Source organism: Hyla sarda, chromosome 3 (assembly GCF_029499605.1).
Source record: "Hyla sarda isolate aHylSar1 chromosome 3, aHylSar1.hap1, whole genome shotgun sequence".
Lineage (NCBI taxonomy): Eukaryota > Metazoa > Chordata > Amphibia > Anura > Hylidae > Hyla > Hyla sarda.
The window spans coordinates 143,815,326-143,834,057 of record NC_079191.1 but is presented as its reverse complement, the minus strand read 5'-3'; the positions used below and the strand labels follow the sequence as shown (position 1 = coordinate 143,834,057).

Here is an 18,732-nt window from a genome sequence, read left to right as displayed (position 1 = left end):
AACATCTCACGACTCACAAAGCTCCATCGTCAGGTGCATAATCATGCAACGCGTCCAGCCATGTTAATCTGAATAAATGGATAAAGATTTGTTTTAAGTCGCAAGTGCCTAGATTTTTGTATATACTTAATTTATTAAGAAAGCCAGAAATAATTCAAAGTTTGGTGCAAATCTACACCTGCTCACAGCAGACAGTTTCATTTTCAGATTCTTCAACAGTCCCAGATGTATTAATCTCGGAAAGAGTGGCGCAGCATTTATTATATTTGGTGTCAATCACTCCAACTTTCTCCTTTTCTAAGCCAAACAGGAAAGGATAACTTGCTCACCAAGTCTGTATAGATTTATGGACAGTGCTGGGGTTATGCGCGTTTGGCATAGCGTGCTTAGACCCATAAAGGCTTAATTGGTTAGCTGCACAGAAAAATAGAATGGACCGATACACTATGATTAAAGGGGTACTATGCCTCTAGACATCCAAAAGATATGGGGATAAGATGTTTGATCCCAGTGGCGGGACCTCCGCGATCTCGGCTGTGACACCCCAGACATCTGGTGCACAATGCGAACTGGCGATGCGGAATGACTGGCGATGCGGGGCGGAGGCTCGTGACATCTTGGCCACACCCTGCTCGTGACTGATAGAGGAGGTCCCGCCGATTGGGACACCCGCAAATCTCCCTGCTGCACCCAACGTTCATTTAGAGCGTCGGGTGCAGCACCAGAGGCTCGCAACGGTAGTCACGCCTACTCGTGATGACACGGCGACACCCCCTCAATTCAAGTCTTTGGGAGAGGGCGTCACACCCCCTCCCACAGACTTGCACTGAGAGGGCGTGGCCGTGTCATGACGAGTAGGCGTGACTGACGATACGAGCCTCTGGTGCTGCACCCGACGCTCTAAACGTACGTCAGGTACAGCAGGGAGATTGCTGGTGTCCCCAGCGGCGGGACCCCCTCGATCCTTTGGATAGGGGATCAGATGTCCCGTGGCGGAGAACCCCTTTATAGGTGCTTGAGATGTGTTGGAAATGCAGAGTGGCATTATTCTGAATGAAGATCTAAAAAATGCATGGATGAATGATACTGATCCATTATATTTTTCTACTTCTCATTCCTTAGACTGGCATAAGATACACCCCATTTAGTAAATGTGGGCCTATATGTTTTTATAATGCCCATAAGTCCTTTAAAACATAATTTTCCTTAAATACTAACCAATCAATAATATCCGTACAACTATCCAGCTATGTTTTATTCTTTTAAATGATCTCTGTATAGAACAGAATATTTTCTGACCATCTGGAGTTAGTCATGGCAGCCAGCCAATATTTAGCAATTTTTTTCCCCTCAAAGTAAACGACAGATCTGGAACTGCCACGTTGCTAATGAAAAGCCAGGAGAAAGCTCGGATTATCTTTGGGTAAAGTCACAGAAGCATAAAAGTGCATTTAACAGTTCTATCTTCATTTGATACATCAGAGGGCTAAAAAGGTCCAACCAATGTTCAGTAGGGCTTTCAGCATTTTTTTATATGAAAATCTTTTGAAGCTTTAACTGAATCAAATATCATAGATTAAAGGAGAACTCCTTTATCCTAGTGTATATGCCCAGGCTGCCGGAATAAAGATAATAAAAATTTTTTAAAAACGTACTTTCCGCCGCTCACCTGATGCCGCTGGAATCTGTCATCCATCCTACGGTGCCGTTTTCTTTTGGCTTCTGGTGCCCAACAAGTCACAATGCAGCTTAGCTAAGAACCATCTGCACCGATGTCCGATTCGGTTGGTGATTAACTGAGTTCTCATTTAAAGCATCAGACATGCTATGAAGAGCACAGCAGCACTTTTTTACTCCTCGGATGGCTGCTCCATCCAACCTTTTTACTCTATAGACTTATGAAAGGGTTGGGCTGGAGAGACAGTATTGCTACGCACTTCACACGTTTGTAACTTGTGATCAAGTGAGGTCTCAGTGGGGAGACTGCTGCGATCTAAACTTTTGACATATTTGGACAACAAGAACTATCTTTATAAATGTATTCCCGAACTACATAGTTTAGTATAGCCATATATGTAGCAATTATTTTAGTTACTTTGGCCTACAAATGACGCCACATGGTCACAGTTTTCATGTCATAGATCATGCAGGTTTTGACCGTGTGAACAAACCCTTACACAGCTTTCCACATACCCAGAACAACATAAAGCTTTATCTTTATTCAATGTTCATGGAACAAAATGCACATTTATACCATTTAGGGGGTCTAGGGAGAATTGAGCAACAAAAACCATGCACACTGTAATGCTTTCCCAACCAGCATGCTTCCAACTATGGCATAACTAGAACTCACAGCAAAAGGCCATCTGGGCATGCTAGGCGTTTTAGTTTTGCCACAGCTGGAGGCACACTGGTTTGGAAACATCACTGCAATGGCCATCACTAGTGCTTTTTAACTCTTTCAAAGCAAAACTGTCAGCCTGTTCACCCACACTAAACCCAATGCACCGGGTTATAGTGTGGGTGAACAGGATTCCATAGAGGGGTCACTTACCTAAATTGTTCCTTCTGTCACCTACTAATCCCACCCCCGCCATTTGCATATTCATAGTCTTCAACTCCACGTCCTAGTGACATGGAGTCACCAGTCACTTCAGGGTATCGCTCTTTCGGCGCATGCGCTCTGCCCTGAGAGCGCTGCGCTCATGTGACTGGTGACTCAATGTCATTAGGACATGGAGTTGAAGACTATGAATATGCAAATGGCGGGGGTGGGACTAGAGGTTGACAGAGGGAGATAGAAGCGGCTAGCGGGGCGGGGGGAGGACGCTGCAACTGCGCATTTCTGAAGATGATATCTCAGGACCTACTGGACCAATTTAAGTAAGTGTGGAATCCTGTTCACCCACACTATAACCCAGTGTATTGGGTTTGGTGTGGGTGAACAGTATGACAGTTTTCCTTTAAAGTCCTGATAAAGTCGTGAGTGGGTATTTTTAAATTTTTTTTTATTTTTTTTTTAACATTGATGACTTGAAATCCATGTTGCTTAAAAGAGAAAACTGAATGACAAGTCACTTGACATGCATTACATACGGACTGTATTGGGCTTTGTTCTCAAAAATGTGTCAAAAATATTTGTCAAAATATGAATGCAACTCAAAAACAGAATGGTCCATATTTATCAATCTGCCTGAAACCCAAACTGTCTGGTTTTGTCCATAACAACCAATCAGAGCTCAGTTATCATTTTACCAGAGCTTATAAAAAGTTATGAAAGCTGAGCTGTGATTGGTTGTTATGGGCAAAACCAGACAGTTTGGGTTTCAGGTAGATTGAACATTCTGGGCTATTGTGTTTGAAACCAGCCATAGATACAAAGACTTCTAGCGATCAGCAAGAGTTCGATATCAGAGAACCCCTTTAATACTGGTCACCTGGTATAAAGAAGAATCATTAAAGTAAATTCAATCCAAGAAGTCTCTTATTGGTTAAATATCACATTATAAAATTATGATTATGGGATGTATCCTATAAATATCATGTTACACAACAAACTATTCCACAGAAACAAGTCTCAACAGCTGGATACTATATACTTCCAGGAAAAAACTTTTGTAGGCCGCCTCACAACACAGTTGTTCTAGAACTGAAACACAGACCTATATTTATTTGCTTGTAAAATTCCGATTACTATAATTGCAAAAAATTAATGTGTGATTATAATTTTTTTTTTTACATGCACACATTTAGAAAATATTAAAAGAACGTAGGAAGCATAGCATAGTTATTCTAATACTTCAACATAGACCTATATTTTTTGCTTGGAAATTTCTGAATATTATAACTGGAAAAAAAAAAAAAAAAAGGGTGTGCGATTTTATACATGTCCATATCAATTTTATACAACCGAGAACTATAAAAAAATAAAATTAAAGGGGTACTCTGCCCCTAGACATGTTATCCCCTATCCAAAGGATAAGGGATAACATGTCTGATGACGGGTCTGGCCACAGGGACCCCCGAGATCTCCGTGCCAGTACTGCGGAGTTATGATCACAGAAGCCTGGGGCTTCCGTGATGCAACATCACGCCACGTCCCCTACGTTCATGTCATCCGGCACCCCAGTCATCCCATGCATGGAGCTCCGTGCTGGATGACTTGCGAACACAGCCACCACTCCCCCTCCATTCATGGCTATGGGAGGAGGCGTGACGGCTGGGTACTTGCCGTCACGCCTCCTCCCATAGAGACGAATGGAGGGGGCCTGGTGGATGTGTAGGCAAGTCATCCAGCATGGAGCTCCGTGCACGGGATGACTGGGGTGCCAGAGGATTAACCCGCAAAATGCCAGTTCTCATAGACAGCAATGCATTTCCAAGAGGAATCCACAGAAACAATAGGCATGTCCATTGTTCTGCGGATGCCAGAATCTGGATTTCCGTGGCAGAAACACGGTACAACACGATCCCAATGAAATCCAAGGGACTCTGCTGCAGTGGAATTGATGAGCGGAATATTTCTACAGAATTCTGCTGTTTTAACATAGCCTTAGGCCATGTTCACATTGCAGAATTTCCAAGCGGAATTTCGCGGAAAGGTTTCATTCGGAAATTTAATTTAAATGGGATCCTGCTGCGGCGGAACTCCAGACTTCAGATTTCGGCGGCAGCAGAAACAAAGAACATTTTGATTGTTTATGCGAATTCTGCTCTAAATGCATTGGTGTCTATGAAGCTGGTGCATTTCCGAGTAGTCCTAGCGCCAGCAGAACATGCAAATGTGTTGAATTTCTGCCCGTGATTTTGGGGCAGACATTCCATGCATTTTACACCGGGTGCTAATACCGACTCCTTTAGATTGCTGATGGCACCTAAAATGACCACGTGAGCATCAGAACTGGACCAACTAGCAATGGAAGAAGATGGGCTGGTCTGATAAATCACAATTTCTATTACATTAAGTGAATGGCAAGGTAAATGTGTGCCATTAACCTGGGAAAGAAATAGCTCTAGGATGCACTAGAGAGAGAAGGTAAACTGGCAGAGACAGTATGGTGCAGTAGGCAATGTTTTGCTGGGAAATCTTGGGTACAGGAACTCAAAAGGGTTGTTATCTTGACAAGTATCAACTACCTAAATACCCCCTTTAAAAGAGTAATCTGGTTACCTATATCTTATCCACTATCCAGAGGATAGGGAATAAGTATCTTATCGCAGAGGGGGGGGGGGGGGGGTACAGAGCTCTGGGATCCCCCAATGATATTCAGAATAGGGCCCTGACTCTTAGAGAAAGCACTTGCTTTGGTGGCGCACGCTCAATTTATTTGTATGGGAGCACTGGAGATACCAAAGTACAGCACTTGGGCATCTCCAGCACTCCCATACAAACGAATGGAGTAGGTATCGTCTACAGCAAGTGCTCTCTCAGAGTCATGGCCCCATTATGAAGATCACAGTGGGTCCTAGAGGTCAGAACCATTGCAATCAGATGCCTAGGGCAGTGGTAATCTGTTAACAGGTTAATGTCCCTTTTAAGGGAGGGTAAGGGGAACATAATAAAAAGGTGATGACTTGGCTTTCAAATTACCTAGATCGGAATCTTATGCAGCATCTGTTTATATGCTTAAAAGAACAAGGCTTAATCATTGAGGTCACACCTTGCAACTAACAGGACTTAAAAGGACGTACTGTTACTATCTTGATAACAAACACCACAGGACACCTTCAGATGTATGATGGAGTCCATGCCTTGGTTGGTCAGAGTTGTTTGGCCAGCATGAGGGGGACCTACACAATATCAGACAGGTGGTTTTACTAGGATGCTTATTGGTATATATTAGAGATGAGCGAACTTACAGTAAATTCGATTCGTCACAAACTTCTCGGCTCGGCAGTGGATGACTTTTCCTGCATAAATTAGTTCAGCTTTCAGGTGCTCCCGTGGGCTGGAAAAGGTGGATACAGTCCTAGGAGACTCTTTCCTAGGAATGTATCCACCTTTTCCAGCCCACCGGAGCAACTGAAGGCTGAACTAATTTACGCAGGAAAAGTAATCAACTGCCGAGCCGAGAAGTTCGTGACAAATCGAATTTACTGTAAGTCCGCTCATCTCTAGTATATATATTATACATTTTACAATGTTGTGAAAGAGTTCTGTACTCTCTTTGATTGGCTGACTGTTGGGAGGTCTAATGAAGGGAATCTGCCCAGCGTTGTATTTATATTCTGAAATAAGAGCAGAAATTGCATAATATAGGCCAATTGAGATGGCTTGTTGTATAAAGACATTGGTAAATGGAGGCTTCCAATGAGCTAAAGTAAGATTAAATGGGTTATCCAGGGTTAGTAAAACATAGCTGCTTTTTTCCAGAGACAGACCCTCAGCTTGTGTATGGTACTGGAACCGAATTGTAATACTAAACAAAACCAGGTTTGGAGCAGTTTTTGAAATCAGCTACATTATCCTAAATCTTTGATAACCTCTTTAAGGCTCAGGTTGGATTTCATCTTTGGTCCTACACTTATAAAAGTACAAGGATTACCGTATTTTTCGCCCTATAGGATGAACCGGCGTATAAGACGCACCCAATTTTTAGGTGCAAAATCTAAAAAATAAAGATTTTGAACCCAATAGTGGTCTTCAACCTGCGGACCTCCAGATGTTGCAAAACTACAACTCCCAGCATGCCCGGACAGCCGTTGGCTGTCCGGACATGCTGGGAGTTGTAGTTTTGCAACATCTGGAGGTCTGCAGATTGAAGACCACTGCATAGGAGGTATTACTCACGTGTCCCCGCCGCTCCGGACCCGTCACCGTCACCCCTGGATGTCGCTCCATTGCTGTCGCCGTGTCCCCGTCGCTCCACAACGTCTCTGCTGCCGGCCGGCCATCCTCGCTCTCCGTCGCCGCCATCACGTCATTATGCACGCATGCGACGACGAGGAAGGAGAGCACCGGCCATACAGGGGATCCCTGAACGGAGAAGACACCGAGGAGGCAGGTAAGGTCCCTCCCGGTGTCCTGTAAGCACTAACCCGGCTATTCAGTCGGGCTGTTCGGGACCACCGCGGTGAACAGCCCGACTGAACAGCCGGGTTAGTGTCACTTTCCCTTCAGACGCGGCGGTCAGCTTTGATCGCCGCGTCTGAAGGGTGAATATAGGGCATCACCATGATCGGTGATGTCCGGTATTAGCCGCGGGTCCCGGCCGTTGATGGCCGCAGGGACCGCCGCGATAGGGGTGTATTCGCCATATAAGACGCACCGACTTTTTCTCCCCAGTGTTGGGGAAGAAAAAGTGCATCTTATACGGCGAAAAATACGGTAACATTGTCACACAATATCAAGCTATTTTCTTTGCACATTACAGTTTCATTAAAGGAGTACTCCACCCCTAGACATCCTATCCCCTATCCAAAAGGATCTGATCTCAGCAGCGGCACCCCAGACATCCGGTGCATGGCGCAAACTTCGCTCCATGCCAGATGACCGGTGATGCGGGGCGGAGGCTCGTGACATCACGGTCACGCCCTGCTCCTGACATCACGGCCTAGCCCCCTCAATGCAAGTCATAGACTTGCATTGAGGGGGCATGGCAGTGACATCACGAGCGGGGTGCGGCCGTGATGTCACGAGCCTCCGGCGCTGCACCCGACACTCTAAACAAACGCCAGGTGCAGCAGATATCCTTTGGATAGGGGATAAGATGTCTAGGGGTACCCCTTTAATTTTAATCTCAAGAGTACCCCTTTAATATCAATATGAGCAAAACCCTAATATTGGTGATCTATCCTTCCAGCTCATAATAAATCCCACCAATGTTATTCTTATAAAGCTCCAAATACTCTTTAATTAAATAGTATAAAATAAATAGTGGGCTAAAGAGTTAAATCCCACCTGTAAACAAACCAAACATTGACGACATCTATCATTGGCTATAACAATGTATCTCCCCAACTGTAATATTTATAAATGTATCATTTCTATTAACGTTGGCAAAAACACTGCCATATAAACGGTGTTTCAAGTAAACATTTTTTAGATGTGCTAGATAACATTCATTGGGGCATATGTGGGGGTATTTAGAGAAGGCAGTAAACTAATAATGACAAAGCTCTTCTCAAGTGCGAGGTAACAAAGTTTTACAAGGGTGGCTCGATTTTACTGCTCACAAAGAGATCACAGGTTGCTGGCTTAACCGACTTGGCTCTAGTCAGCTGGGTCACATAGTTGGAACATACTTAGCCATTTCCTGCCTACCATATAAAGTTAGTTAACAGACTTAGATGCTGCCTTAACTCATTTGGGAAGTTATTAAGTTTACAATGTGCTATCAGTCAGCAATGGTAAACACGTCCATAAAGTCTAGGGATTTATTTCTCACTAGACACATAGCTCTGGAACAGTCCTGAGTAAAATACCTGCACCGACCATTGCCACGGACTAAATTAACGTGTGAAATAAAAGGTTAAAAAATAGAAAAATGTGCATGTATTAAAAACACCATTGTGTTGTCTGCACCATTTTATTACATCAGGTTAGGTCTAACATCCTATCGATGGGCCAAAATGTAAAGCACATACGTACTAAAAGTGATGTCATAGCTAGAGATGAGCGAAGTTACAGTAATTCGATTCGTCACAAACTTCTCGGCTCGGCAGTTGCTGACTTTAGACTAGGGATCGACCGATTATCGGTATGGCCGATAATCCCGATTTTGGGCATTTGGGCAATTACCTTGCCGATAATGCCATGCCCCCCGCCCCGCCCCACCGCGACCACCCCTCCCCCCGACCCACCGCACAGCGTCGCACCCCCACTGCACCGCCCCGGCCCCATTGCCTCCCCCATCCCCGGTTTTATAATTACCTGTTCCCAGGGCCCACGCTTCTTCTTGCTCCTGCTGCGTCCTGCATTACGCTGTGCGCAGTGACGTGACGTGCGCGACGTCACCGTCAGTGCGCACAGTGACAGTTCAGGAGGACGCCACCGGAGCCAGATGTAGAGTGGACCCCGGAAACATGTAATTATAAAACCGGGGATGGGGGAGGCAATGGGGCCGGGGCGGGGTGAAGGTCGGTCGCGGTGCGGCGGGTCGGGGGGGGGGGGCGGTGACAATGATAGGTCTCAGGACCCCCGGACAGGCAGGGGGAGAGAAGCGGGTGGCGGCGGTGGTCTATGGCACCGCAAAAGCCACTGCAGTGCATTGATTTAAAGCGCCCGCTTTAAATCAATGTTCTGCAGCGGTGTCGCGGGGGGATAAATAGCCGATAACTTATACCGATATTCCCGTATAAGTTATCAGCTATCAGCCCTAACCTCCACCGATTATCGGTCAATCCCTACTTTAGACTGAATAAATTAGTTCAGCTTTCAGGTGCTCCGGTGGACTGGAAAAGGTGGATAGTCTTAGGAGAGAGTCTCCAGCCCACCAGAGCACCAGAAAGCTGAACTAATTTATGCAGGCTAAAGTCAGCAAACGCCGAGCCGAGAAGTTCATGACGAATCGAATTACTGTAAGTTCTCTCATCTCCAGTCATAGCCTAAACAAAAAAAAGATTAATAAATTATATCCTAATCTTCAGCAAATATATTACTGTGGATACCTTGTTTAATACAGTTGTCATAAAGTTTACAAAGGCTGAAGTTACAGCACTTTTTATCAGGGTCTGTGCAAAAAAGAAATCAAAAACTTTTCTTTAACTTTTTTGGCATATTATAAATGTGTCTAAATCCTGGCCAAGCAGTAACCCACACCCACTTTTCACTCTTTTACAAACTGACGTGCATGGCACAAATGGTTTATAAACCTGTCACACAGCAAATAAGACACTATTTTAAAGTAAGCTGCCCAAAAAAAACATCCAAATACATTGACAAAATTGGGCTTATATTCATGTTGAAGTACACAGCCAAAAAATATCATAGTGTAAAAAAAGAAAAATAATAATAATTTATGCGCGCAGACTGCCAATACAGCACTGAAGGCGCCTAGTGAGTTGGTGAAATGATCTTGCATTAAGCAAAAAGAAAACAAAAAAAGGTAAGGTCTTTCAAGCCATATTAAACTGTTAAATTTATATTCAATAAAGCTCCTTGCAAACTTGGATAACCAAATGTTAAAAATTATACACAGAAAAAAAAGGGGGGGGGATGGGGGGGGGATGTTACCATTAATTCAGCATGTTGAGATAACTGGAACAGCAATTACAGGGAACAAGTAAACCAATCCAAAAGGAAATAAGCAAGTACTGTATGTACAGAATACAGCTGCAACAATATTGCTTGTTTGGAATCCCTTAAAAAATACACTCGCAACACTGTAAGAGATTGAAGCATATAAATCTGCTATTTGTATTTTCTTTGAGTTTCGTCTATTTTTTAATTCCGACTTTTTTGGCATACTAAAATGTGTTCTTGTGACTTCCTTAATGAGTCTATAAACTTCAACAGCTGCAATAATGAAACGGTTTACTGAATAAAACAATACATCAGTCTAACATGGCCATGCATTCATTCGGGCTAGAGAGGATTGGGCTTGTCTAATGAACACACGTAATGCAAGTATGGAATTAACTGGTTAAAAAAAAAAAATATATATATATATATATATATATATATATATATATATATATATATAGGTTATGTCCAAGTAATTACATTTACATATACACATTCCTAACTTCCTCTTAGGAGACACCTTTGCTACTGTAACAATGAAGCTGGTGGAAGCAGGTCACTCACTTGTATACAGGCGCGCGCGCACACACACTTTTCCGGTTCTCCTCCATACTACATCAGTAGGATAGGCTTCATTGAAAACAGCAGGTTGAATGCGGCGCTGACGGGACCAGAGTACACACGGCAGGAACAGGTAAAAACAACTTTAATGTCCAAGATGCAATGCGTTTTGCTGCGCATGCGCAGCAAAACGCGTTGCATCTTGGTCATTAAAGTTGTTTTTACCTGTTCCTGCTGTGTGTACTCTGGTCCCGTCAGTGCCGCATTCAACCTGCAGTTTCCACTGAAGCCTATCCTACTTACAAATTATATCCGAGTTGGAGGGCTGCAGACGGTGATCCCGACCCATTATCATGTGCTAATCATTGTTGTGTATGACGGTACACAACCACCCAGGGTGAGCGGCTTTCGTGCAATTTTACCATACCCTACTTCAAGTGCGATTTACCCAATGGAGCAACATACTACATGACTGTCAGTCTTATTTGTCGGTCCCACAGTCACTCGCCTATGTCTTCAGTAGAGGTGTAAGAAATGTCCACATGCATACTGATAGTGATGAAACCTCTATTTTAATCCAGTTTTGTTCTCATTGGCATTGTCAACAGGATACAGACTTGGCTTAGGTCAGCTATATTCTCTTCACAGAAAAATGCTGGCTCGCAAACCATCTATGCACTTTGCTAATGGTACCAGGGAGAGCAACCATACGAAATCTCTTTTTCTCATTGCTGCTCTCTCTATTTGCCTAAATTATAAAAAAAAAAAAAAAATATTGGGCACATCTTGCCTCACATAATACAAGACAAGCTAATAAAGCCAATGTTATCTGACAGTACAAATGTTCCACAGCATCTCTAATAGAATCTTCTAATGCTATTATACCTTCTTCAGCTCTTATCCTTACTGTTATCGCTATAAGAACTTGTTTGTTGGGACTTTTTAAAAGGGGTACTCTGTCCCTAAACATCTTATCCCCTATTCGAAGGATAGGGGGATAAGATGTCTGATTGGGAGGAATCCGGCTGTTGAGACCCCCTCCCATCTCCTGGTTGGCACTGCGGACATACTGAACATGGAAGCTTGGGGCGTCTGTGTTTGTCACCTCCTGCCAGGCCCCCTACATTCATGTCCATGGGAGTGGGTGTGACTGCTAGTACACAGCCGTCATGCCCCCTCGCATAGACATGAATGGAGGGGGAGTGATGGCGGTGGTCACTCATCATCCGGCACAGAGTGGAGTTCACTCCGTGCATCGGATTACAAGGTGCCGTGCCGGATATAGCAGGGGGTCCCAGCAGCCTGACCCCCTTGATACGGCATCTTATCCCGTATAAGATGTCTAGGGGTGGAGTACCCCTTTATGGCTAGACTTCCACGTTTTTATTTTTGTCACAGCCAGAAGTAGATCCATGCAGAAAGAAAAAGTATAAGTCCTTCCTTTATATTCCTCATTCCTTTTGAATACACTTCTGGCTTTGGTTAAAAAACAGTCATGGCAGTTTTCCAAAAACACCAGAAAAAAAAAAAAAAACTTGTGTAGAAACCTAGCCTTATGGTTATTTTGGGTTCTCATGACCAGATGCTAGATTACATTTAAAGTCTGAATCAATGGATGTTGGTTTCAGCTTTACTGTATATAATTGTAACTGTAGCTTGAAATACAACCATCTCTTTAGTAACACAGTATCATTTCCTTTAATGGTTATTAAGGACACAGCTTTGTAAACACCGCTATCTCCCAATGCTATTTTGTGGACATGCTTCACAAAGAAAACATGTTACTAATCATATAAATATATGTATCAAAATTCCACCAGACGTCAAGATCAAAATTCATGGCAGTGCTAGCAGAACTTTTCCAGAAAAACTAGAGATGCTGAATAAAAATAAGACAATAACTGTGGCCTTCACAAGGCAAAGTGATACAGCAGCCCACACGTGTTCATTATCTTATTGTTGATCTAGCAGAATGAGCTCCCACACTCAGCATCATCTGGTGGTTTTGGACTGCACTCAAACCAATGACCTTATATTAAAAGTCAAATTTTTTTTTTCTATTGTAATGTACCCATAAAATGAAGGTGGATGTTCCTCGCAAGAACAATTGAGGAACTCCACAGTTTCATGTGAAGACTTAAAGGGGTACTCCGCCCCTACACATCTGGGGACCCCCACGATCTTCCTGCTGCACCCAGTGTTCGTTTAGAGCTTCGGCGGCTTGTGACGTCACGGTCATGCCCCGCTCGTGACATCATGGCCACGCCCCATCAATACAAGTCTTGGACTATATATTGTCTAGCTCTGTCTAAAAAAAAATTTGAAAAAACTGGATCAAAAACTGCAGTGTTTTTTTTCCAAATAACACTTTTTTCCAAACCACCCTATATTTTTGGTTTGCTTATGACAGTTCATTCTAGAAAGCATTTCCCTTTCCTTTCTATGTTTCTATAGAAGAGACAGAGGGGATATGATAGAAACTTTTAAATACATAAAGGTAATCAACACGGTAAAAGAGGAGAGTAGAGATGAATGAAGTTACAGTAATTTGATTCGTCACAAACTTCTCGGCTCGGCAGTTGCTGACTTTAGCCTGCATCAATTAGTTCAGCTTTCAGGTGCTCCGGTGGGCTGGAAAAGGTAGATACAGTCCAAGGACTTTGCTCATGTCTAGAGGAGAGGATATTTAAAAGAAGAAAAACTACCACAAGAGAACATAGGGGGAGATGTATCAATGTTGTTTTTGGTAGACGTTTTTTGTAGATCATTTTGTTTGGTCTAAATTTGGAGCAATTTCTCCAAATTTATCAAACTTGTGCAAGCCCCATGATAAATTTCGTGCAATGGTCTAAATCTCCACAAAGTTCTATTTGTAGACCTGTTCTACACCTCACAGGAATAGTGGTGTATCCTGGACGCTGGGCTTTTGTTCTATTGTTTTTCAGGATTCCACTGAGGTTTTTTTTTTGTCCACCAGCAAAAACGCCTGAAAAACGGTCCCAGCTTTTCCTGCATTTTGGTAATTTTTCTTGGGGGAGATTTATCAAAAACTGTACAGAGGAAGAGTAGTGCAGTTGCCCATGGCAACCAATCAGATTGCTTCTTTACAAAAATGAAAGGAGCAATCTGATAGGTTGCTATGGGCAACTGCACCGCTCTTCCTCTACATAGGTTTTGATTAATCTCCCCCCTTGTGTTTTTTCTTGCATTTTTGCTGGTGTGCGGAAACAAACATTTTTGTACCCTGTGTGCATTTTTTTCACTGCAGGTACTACTCCATGGGTCGGATGCAGAGCGCCCGCCCCACGGAGTGTAAGGAGGTAAGAAGTGATGTATAGCATATACATATACAGGGTGCAGAGCATCACTACTTACCTCCGCCCGCTGTATAGTATACAGGGGGCATAGTGTATCCATGTATACTATACAGGAGCCCAGCAAGGAAAGAGTTAACCCACACTGCAGTTCTGAGTTAAATCTTTGTGCGCTCTCCTGTATATACCGCCATCTATAGATGACTGTACATACAGGATACAGTAGGCAGACAAGAACAATTGGAGGCTCCCTGTTACACACTGCAGTATGGGCGCACTCACCAGGCGAGATCGCAAATGATGTCCTAACCTTTTTTTTTTCTCATTTCAGATACGTGAATGGGGAGGAGTACGTCAGATTCAGTGTATTGCGATGATTACCAGCTTTTTTTTATGTCAATAAAAGGTTTAATGAGGGCTGTGTGGGGAGTGTTTTTTTTTTTTTTTAAATACATTTTTTTTTCAATGCCGGGCTTAGCGTTAGCCACAAAAACAGCTAGCGCTAACCCCCAATTATTACCCCGTTACCCACCGCCACAGGGTTGCCGGGAAGAGCCAGTACCAACAGGCCTGGAGTGTCAAAAATAGCGCTCCTGGCTGGGGTTATTTAGGTTGGGGAGAGCCAGTAACAATGGTCCTCGCCCACCCTGGTAACGTCAGGCTGTTGCTGATTGGTTGGTGTCTGACTGACACTGAAAATATGGGGAACCACACACTTTTTTTTATTACAAAAAAAAACAACACATAGGCTTCCCCCTATTTTCAGTGTCAATCAGACACCAACCAATCAGCAACAGCCTGACATTACCAGGATGGGCGAGGACCATTGTTACTGGCCCTCCCCAGCCTAAATAACCCCAGCCTGTTACCGCCTAGGCCAAGGAGCGCTATTTTTGATGCTCCGGGCCTGTTGGTAACGGCTCTTCCCGGCACCCCTGTGGCGGTTAGTACCGGGGTAATAATTGGGGGTTAGCGCTAGCTGTTTTCGGGGCTAACGCTAAGCCCAGCTTAGTAATAGATTCCGTCTACAAGACGGCTTCCACTACTAAGCCTGAAATTTCAATGATAAAAAACACAACACATGAAATAAAAAATGGATTTAAAAAAACACTCCCCCACAGCCCTCGTTAACCCTTTTATTGACATTAAAAAAATGCTAGTCATCGTCACACTCCACCGAATCTCAGGTAGTCCTCTGCATTCACTTATCTGAAATGACATTTTTGGCGCTCTCCCCTGGGTAGAGCGCACATAATGCAGTGTGTTCCTAAAGAGGGAGCCTCCAATTGTTGCTAAACTACAACTCCCATCATGGGGGCTGTAGGTAAACAACAGCTGGAGTCTCCCTGTTTGGGAACACACTGCCAAAAAGGCTCTGTTCCCATTATGCAAAACGCATAATGAGAACAGAGCCATACTTACCACCCTGGCTTCAGGCCTGGACTGTGAAGCTCCGCCCCCTAATGATGTCATCACTAGGGGGCAGGGGCGGAGAAGTTGCAAGGGGTCTCAAGAGTGAGACCCCTGAGATCCGTCAGTCTGCCCTTGGACTACTACTCCCATCATGGGAAATTTTGTGTCCCATGATGGGAGTAGTTGTAGTACCGCAGTGCTGAGGGATGGCTCTTACACATCCCCCAGCTGCGAAACTGTATTGTGACTGTTAGGACTACTACTCCCATCATGGACAGACTCTGTCCATGATGGGAGTTGTAGTCCTCGGGCTGAAGGACAGATCGCAGCAGGTCATTCTCCAGAGACCCGCTGCGATCTGCATTTATTAACTTAAAAAGCCAGCGGCAACGCTGCACTCCCCTCCCCCCTCCTCCTGTATACAGATGTCACGATTCATAATCCCCGCCACCGGGAGAGGGGAGCTCTGATTGGTGGAAAGCTATTCACCACTATACACCAATTACAGCTCCTGTCTTCTGGTGGGGATTATGAATTGTGACAGGTCTATACAGGGGAGCGAGTGGAGCCGCTTCTACAGTACTGTATATAATTGTTATGTGTATTGTACCCCCCCCCCCCCCCAGACTAATACTGACCCCTTCTATAGTGAGCGCTGGGACCGCTGTGTGATTGACAGGTCCCCAGCGCTAGTGTCCGGCCCCACTGACCTTTACATGTTATAAATCTTTATGATACACACTGCCCGTCCTCCTCTTCATTCTTCTCATACCGGAGACGCGCGGCTTCTGTATCATAGTCTATAGACAGAGCGCCCCCTCCCGGCCTCCACACTGCACGGGGCTGGGGTCAGACAACGGCAGGGGGCGCTCTGACTATAGTGAAAGCAGAAGCCGCGCGTCTCCGGTATGAGAAGAATGAAGAGGAGGACGGGCAGTGTGTATCATAAAGATTTATAACAAGGTCAGTGGGGCCGGACACTAGCGCTGGGGACCTGTCAATCACACAGCGGTCCCAGCGCTCACTATAGAAGGGGTCAGTATTAGTCTGGGGGGGGGGGGGGTACAGTACACATAACAATTATATACTATAGAAGGGGTCAGTATTAGTCTGGGGGGGGGTACAGTACACATAACAATTATATACTGTAGAAGGGGTCAGTATTAGTCTGGGGGGGGGTACAGTACACATAATTATATACTGTAGAAGGGGTCAGTATTAGTCTGGGGGGGGGTACAGTACACATAACAATTATATACTGTAGAAGGGGTCACTATTAGTCTGGGGGGGGGGCAGTACACATAACAATTGTATGCAGTACTGTAGAAGTGGCTCCACTCGCTCCCCTGTATAGACCTGTCACAATTCATAATCCCCACCAGAAGTCAGGAGCTCCCGGAGGCGGGGATTATGAATCGTGACATCTGTATACAGGAGCCGGCGGCAGCGCAGTGGAGCCGCATATACCGCCGGGTTTTTAAGTTAATAAATGCAGATCGCAGCAGGTCTCTGGAGAATGACCTGCTGCGATCTGTCCTTCAGTCCCAGGACTACAACTCCCATCATGGACAGAGTCTGTCCATGATGGGAGTAGTAGTCCTAACAGTCACAATAGAGTCCCGCAGACAGGGGATGTACGTCTCTCAGCGCTCCGGTACTACAACTACTCCCATTATGGGACAGATTCTGTCCCATGATGGGAGTAGTTGTAGTACTGCAGTGCTGAGAGACAGCTCCTGCATCCTCCACCTGCATCTTCCACCGTCTGCCATTTTCTACGAGTCCTTGCTAGCACTCTTAGGTTTAGACTACTTTTCTTGCAAAAAAGCGCAATTGCGCAAAAAAAACCATCTACTTTTTTTTTTGCGCAATTGATAAATACCAGTCCACTGGATTAGTTGGTGTACTGTAGACCAAACTGGTGACAACTTTAGAAAACTGTCCACCAAAAAAAACGCAGCTCTATGCAAAAAAAAGCGCAATTGCGCAAAATTTGTAGACGGGAAAAATGGTCTAAATGCAATGATACATGTCCCCCATAGTGTTAAATTACAGGGGCAAAGGTTTCTGCAGGAATATCAGGAAGTATCACTTTACTGAGAGAGTAGTGGATGCATGGAATAGCCTTCCTGCAGAAGTGGTCGCTGCAAGTACAATGAAGGAGTTTAAACATGCATGGGATAGGCATAAGGTTATCCTTCATATAAGATAGGGATAAGCATAAGGCTATCCTTCATATAAGATAGGGATAGGCATAAGTCTATCCTTCATATAAGATAGAGATAGGTATAAGTCTATCCTTCATATAAGATAGGGATAGGCATAAGGTTATCCTTCATATAAGATAGGGATAAGCATAAGGCTATCCTTCATATAAGATAGGGATAGGCATAAGTCTATCCTTCATATAAGATAGAGATAGGTATAAGGCTATCCTTCATATAAGAGGGATAGGCATAAGTCTATCCTTCATATAAGATAGAGATAGGCATAAGGCTATCCTTCATATAAGATAGGGATAAGCATAAGTCTATCCTTCATATAAGATAGAGATAGGTATAAGTCTATCCTTCATATAAGATAGGGATAGGTATAAGTCTATCCTTCATATAAGATAGAGATAAGCAGAACGCTATCCTTCATATAAGATAGGGCCAGGGACTATTTATAGGATTCAGATTATTGGGCAGACTAGATGGGCCAAATGGTTCTTATCTTCCGACACATTCTATGTTTCTATGAGATATTCATTTAGACATTATTAATCTTCCATGTAAGAATATTCCTTCGCTTAGGAATACAGTGATCCCTCAACTTACAATGACCTCAACATACAATAGTTTCAACATACAATGGTCTTTTCTGGACCATTGTAACTTGAAACCAGACTCAACATACAATGCTACGGACAGTCCAGATCTGCAAAACGTGTCAATGGCCTGAAGAACTGAGCAATCAGAATGGGCATTCACTGGTAAAACCCCTGTATTCCTAAAGTGTATGCACTGACTGGTGCCAGGGTTAGCTTCTCCTTTGGGCATCAGGTGAGGGTGGCTCCATTTTCCTTTTTTTTTAGGACATTGCGTGTTCTGTACAGGACCCTGAAACAGCTCCTGTCCTCTACATAGACCAGTGTTTCCCAAAGAGGGGGCCTCCAGCTGTTGCAAAACTACAACTCCCAGCATGCCCGGACAGCCGAAGGCTGTCTGGGCATGCTGGGAGTTGTAGTTTTGCAACAGCTGGAGGCACCCTGGTTGGGTG

At 44.1% G+C, this 18,732-nt stretch overlaps 1 protein-coding gene across 4 annotated transcripts in view; it reads right to left on the bottom strand.

Annotated features, from left to right (window-relative positions):
• Nucleotides 1-18,732, bottom strand: part of FNDC3B (fibronectin type III domain containing 3B) — a 350,539-nt gene that overhangs the window by 322,872 nt on the left and 8,935 nt on the right. Inside the window, exon 2 of one of the 4 annotated variants that reach the window (XM_056565197.1) lies at nt 18-68. The exons of the other annotated variants lie outside the window; for them this stretch is intronic. The gene's annotated coding sequence lies outside the window, so the exon portion shown is untranslated. The remainder of the gene's footprint in view (nt 1-17; nt 69-18,732) is intronic. 4 annotated transcript variants of the gene reach the window in all.